The sequence below is a fragment of the Mus caroli genome, chromosome 9 (genome assembly GCF_900094665.2).
Source record: "Mus caroli chromosome 9, CAROLI_EIJ_v1.1, whole genome shotgun sequence".
Taxonomy (NCBI): Eukaryota; Metazoa; Chordata; class Mammalia; order Rodentia; family Muridae; genus Mus; species Mus caroli.
Window position 1 is genome coordinate 89,921,179 of NC_034578.1, and position 6,105 is coordinate 89,927,283.

The window sequence follows — 6,105 nt, forward strand, 5'->3', positions numbered from 1 at the left end:
TTTAATCACTATTACTCTGTAGTAAAGCTTGAGGTCAGGGATGGAGATTCCCCTAGCTGTTCTTTTATTGTTCCTTCAGTAGTAAGCCCTTGTCTTTAAGTATGCTGCCTTTTGTTTCATCATAGAACATTAATGGGAATGCACCCCTTCTATTCTGTTGCTGTTATACAAACCTCTGACCAAATGCAACTGGGAGGAATGTTCCTCTTCAAATTTCAATATAATTATACGAAATTTGATAATAATCCATCATTGAGAAAGTCAGGGCAGGAACGTAAGACAGGAACTTGGAAGCAGGAGCAATGGAGGACACAGCTTGCTTGCTCATTCACTGGCTCACACTCATCTAACTTTCTTATACAGCCCAGATCTACCTGCCAATAGATGGTGATGCCCACAATGGGCTGGGTCCTCCCACATCAATCATCAAGACAAGTTCTGGGAAATGCCTTAGTTGAGTTTTCCTCTTCCCAGGTGACTCTGGGTTGTATCAACTTGACAATAATAAAATAAAAGCAAATGAACAAACAAAAAACAAAAATAAAAAACAAAACAAGATTGTAATCCTTCTGATAGGAACCACATATGGAGTGTTTACATCCTCACTCTTCCATGAGTCTTGAGTATTACAGAGATATTGCTAGGAGAAGAGAGTAGATTGATATGGCTAAATAAACCCAACCATACACTTCACAGTATTCAGTTAGCTGGATACTTAGATACATTAATAATGGAAAGAAATCTNTAATATCAAGGTTAAAGAATAAATATTATCAGTAATGAACTAGGGATTTGGAAGAATTTGAAGTTCAAGACATTGGCCAACAGGGACTTATGTAGAGATGAGGGTATCTGGGGACATCTAAGACTGCGAAATTCTGTATCCAGGGATTATGAGAGTTGCCCTAAGGCAAATACTGGAAATAAGTATTTTTCAGAAGCAAAATATGTGCCTGGCATCTCACTCCTTCCATGTTTGTTTTAAGCAACTGCCAGCAATAACACTTATCCAGGAGAGCAGCAAGAGAGGGAGAGGACTGCCTCTGTTTAATACCAGTAAACAAACTCTGAGCACAGCCTGCACTGCAGTCTTTGTTCACTGGAGATGTGGTGTGTGTGTGTGTGTGTGTGTGTGTGTGTGTGTGTGTGTGTGTGTCAGTGTGAGAGAGGTTGTGTGGATGCATGCAGAGACCAGGTTTTCAAAAGCAAAGAGAAATAAAGAGCTAAGAATCACCATGTGGCTCAGAAAGACAACCATGAAAAGATGAGAAAACCAAAAAAGAAGCAGTAAACCCTTTTAGCAAAAGAAAAAAATGTTGAGATTTCATAACAAAGAGCAGAAAGTTATAAAACGGATACTTTCTAAGAAAATNGCCAGAGAATCTAAATTTTTAAATATTAAAGAAAAATTTAACAAGGGAGGTAAATAGACTGAGAGAACAGAAACCAGGAAACAAAGCAAGAATAAGATTGAAGGGTGTGGATAAACAGAGTAGTAGAATTATTATATTCAAAGTACAAGATACATATGGAGTAAAAACTGAAACCTACTACTGTGTACAATTAACATATGCTTATAAATTTTAAATATCTAAAAAAATATGAGGTGTAAGAAACTTTAAANTTTTTATTATATGTCTGAAATTAGAAGAGAAATATAAATTTTTAGTTTTGAATGTTCTGTAAAGTACCAATAGGATATTCTATAAATTCCTGAAAACCCAGCTAGGTTTCAGAAAGGAGGGGGCAGTCCACTTCCATGGAAAGAGAACTTACTTCTCTGTGAACACAAACCAATGTGTTGTGCAGATCAAAGTAGCAAGGCATAGATTTACATTAACAAAATAGACAAGCTCAGCAGAGTGGAAGTAGATAAAAATCTCCCTTGAATATAAAGGAAAACACATTCTAAGGCAAAGAAGAAATCAATACCATTTAATTTGTATTCCAGGATTTTCAGTAATGGCTAATAATCTATTGTTATGCCTCTCAAAGCCAGAAACCACAAATTAGAATATGGAAGAAAATTAAATGAGAAAGCATCATTCAGTGCATTCAGAGAACGTGAAACAACAAAATAATCTACTAAAAATTCCAAACTGTTTATGGTTAAGCAATGAAAGAAAAATATGCACACTGAGCAAATCTATTCTTCCCAAATATCCATAAGAGGATGGTGTTCTGGGCACCATATTTTTGTTTCCTCCACCAAAATAAAAATATGACACACTTAAGCAACACTCCAGAGATAGAATATCTGCGACTAGGAAAACTGTTNAGAAAATAGCCAGGAAGCTGCGTCCCTGGGGATGGCAAACTAATCAGACCAGTGAGGTCTGCAGCCACATGCAGCCCCAAGCTTTCTAGCCTCTTCCCCTGTGGTAGAACTGGAGGTGGTGAGATCTTGTCGAAATTCTGACAGTGTGAGTTTTTAAACTGAGAACTAAGTACAGTGTATGTTAAAGGAGAATTTCACAAAAGCAGACTGGAACACAGACCAAGACTCCAGCCTCCTTCTTGAGGCCTACTAGGAGGACCCTGTGTCAGGGTATGAGAGAAGTTCTTCTGTGGAGAGGTCCCCCTCCCACAATATGTGGGTTAGCTGTCAATAAGGGAAGGTCTAAATCCTCAGTAAGTGAAAACAAAGATTATGGAAAGCATCCTAAAATAATTAATTGATTTTGAGTTTGTAGAGGTGTATCTTTACCAATCATACCTATGCATGACATATATAAATTTTGTTATATGATAGATACATAGCATACCATAAAGAAATATTATATATACATATATTATATATAATATATATAATTTGTTTAAATTAAGCTAAAGAATTGATAAATAAGAGCAAGCTGATCACAAAGTTTATTAGAACTAAATCTGAAAGGTGAAGTTTCATGAAGTGAATACAAGAATTTGGTCATAAAAGAGAATGGGTTTGGAAAAGCACTATCCATAGGATTGTGTTAGCAACTTGTAAGAGATTTGATGCTCTTCTCTAATTAAAAATGTCCTAATTTCTCTAAACTTACATTATGTCATTCAAGTGTCAATCTGAAAGCAAGGAGAAAATNCCAATACATACTAATAATAATGCACTATAAAAATAATTCAGCCCTTAAAGCTAAATTACCACAAAGATCTTAAAATGTTATCAGCTCATCTAGTAAGAATGAAATACACATACATGCTCTCTCTCTTCCTCTCTCTATCTCTCTCTCTCTGACACACACACACACACAAACACACACACAATAATCTTTACTCATTTTTGTCTGTTGAAATTACAATAGGAAACACTGTAAATTTATGCTATGAGAAGCATAAAAGAATGTAAGAAATCTAAGGACCCATTGAAAGAAAAACCACAGAATATGGAAAATGTGCAAATAAANTTCTGGTATATGTTCCCAGGAAGTCACAAAACCCACATCTATGTATTTCAAAAAATGAAATAAACCCTTAAAGGAAAAGGATAATTAAGGAGGCAAAATAGCATTGTGGTTGGAAGTGACAGAAGAAACTGACAAAATAACAAAGAATAACATGACGCAAACAATAGATGCCTTAAATCAATCCATTAAAACTCGGGAACATTTTTGTCTCCATATTTCCTCCTGTGAGTATTTTGTTCCCTCTTCTAAGAAGCACTGAAGCATCCACACTTTCGTCTTCCGTCTTCTTGAGCTTCCTGTGGTCTGTGAATGGTATCTTGAGTATTCCAAACCCTTGGGCTAATATGCACTCATCAGTGAGTGTGTACCATGTGTGTTCTTTTGTGATTGGGTTACCTTACTCAGGATGATATTTTCTAGTTTTCATCCATTTGCCTAAGAATTTCATGAAGTCATTGTTTTTAATAGCTGAGTAGTACTCCATTGTGTAAATGTACCATATTTTCTGCATCCATTCCTCTGTTGAAAGACATCTGGGTTCTTTCCAGCTTCTGGCTATTATAAATAAGGCTGCTATGAACATAGTGGAGCATGTGTCCTTGTTATATGTTGGAGACAACGTGTTGAGTAGAGACTAAAGAAAAGGCCATCCAGAGACTGCCCCACCTGGGGTTCCATCCCATATACAGTCGCCGAACCCAGACACTATTGTGGATGCCAAGTGCTTGCTGACAGGAGCCTGATATAGCTGTGTCCTGAGAGGCTCTGCCAGAGCCTAACANATACAGAGACGGATGCTTGTGGACAACCATTGGACTAAGCACTCGGTCCCCAANGGAGGAGTTAGAGAAAGAAAGGTAGGAGCCGAAGGAGTTTGCAGGCCCATAGGAGGAACAACAATATGAACCAACCAGACACAGACACGCATATCCAGAGCTCCCAGGGACTAAACCACCAACCAAAGTGTGCACATGGTGGGACCCATGGCTCCAGCTCCAACTGCATATGTAGCAGAGGATGGCTTTGTCGGGCATCAATGGGAAGAGAAACCCTTGTTACTGTGAAGGCTCAATGCCCCAGTATAGGAGAATACCAGGGCAGGGAAGTGAGAGTGTGCGTGGGAACACCATCATAGAAGCAAGGGGAGGGGGATAGGATAGGGAGCTCCTTGCGGGAGGGGACGGGAATGGGGATAACAATTGAAATATAACTAAAGAAAATTGAAAAATTAAATTAAATTAAAACTCAGGAACAGGCACATTCAAAATCGCTGGATGGAGACAATGACAGTGCCTTGGGATGAAGACCTCGAGGGAAAACAATGTGCTTTGGGGGTGACAATGTTGGATGTTGCCAGAATAAGAAACATCTCATAGTCTGTTTCCAGCATGTGTCTTTCTATTTCCTTCTTCCTATATCCAACTCAATTTCCTTTTTAAAATCCAGTGATATATTATGACCCACAAAGGTAGCTTTACCAGCAAGAAAAATCACCACCATGTGTCCAGTCCTAGAGTTGGATTCATTACTCTGACCACAACTGGAGCAGAGCAAACAGGTACTGAGTGTGACTGTTCTGGAAGCAGTGACCCTTCCCAAGTACATTTTGTTCTTGGCTTCTTTCAATTAAAAACATCCACTGCTGCTTGTTAGTTACTATAGACAGGCACTGAGATGATCCTCTTACTCAGATTCACTGCTTTCCCAGGAGACAATCTAACCTCCCCCCACACGTTTGATAGATGGTGTAGGTGTGTGTGTGTGTACATGTGTGAGAGAGTGCAGGCATGTGTGTGTGCATGACTACGTATAACTGCAGCACCCTTCTTCACTCACAACTATGATCAGCACAATCAAATTCTTTTTAAAAAGACACAAGCTAGAAATCAAGTAGAAAGCATTGACCACAGTAACCCACACTATTCTCCTGGGAATCACACATCACATTTCGGGAAACTNCTTGTACTGATCACGCCCACACANAAGAAGCCAGTGTCTGAGCACCCCAAACCAGTGAGCTAAATGCAGAGAGCTTTCGTTTATTTGTCAGAGTCAGGGTGTCTTACTGTCTCTCAAAAGAATTTAACTGCAATCATGTCTGTTATCTTACTTTTATTGCAGCGATAAGTACTGGAAGTTAATCTAAGGCAAGAACAAATATTAAAACGAAGAGAAAAGAAGAAAGAAAATGAGCAGAAGGTAATTACAGACTGCAATCTCCTGCTCAGCTTGGAGGGTTCCTCTTGTGTTCACCTAAACCCATTAATGGTTACAAAGAATGAAGCAGCTTAGAAAAAAGTGATTATTAGCCAGGAATCCCCTATCAAAATGTGGCACCCTGCTTTCTTCAGGGGCCCTCATTTCCAGGATGAACAANTGAGGTCAGAGATCAGCAAGGGTCCTCTCCCAAATTAGCTCCACCTGTGCCAGAAACATACCCAGATCAACAACATTATATTTTATTTGTATTTAGAAGAGAGATTCCCTCTGGGGCATCTCTGCATGAAGATGAACACATTTATTTCAAAGATGGCATGTGAGATTTCTACAAATTTAAAGTGATGTGAATATCATTTAAAGTGGAACTCATATTTGCATGTTGTATTAATATACAATATGATATTCAATGATTTCAGAAGTCATTAGAGAGAAAGAGAGAGAATAAAATATAACAGCTGATATTTGGGGGATAGCAGCCTACAATACCCCC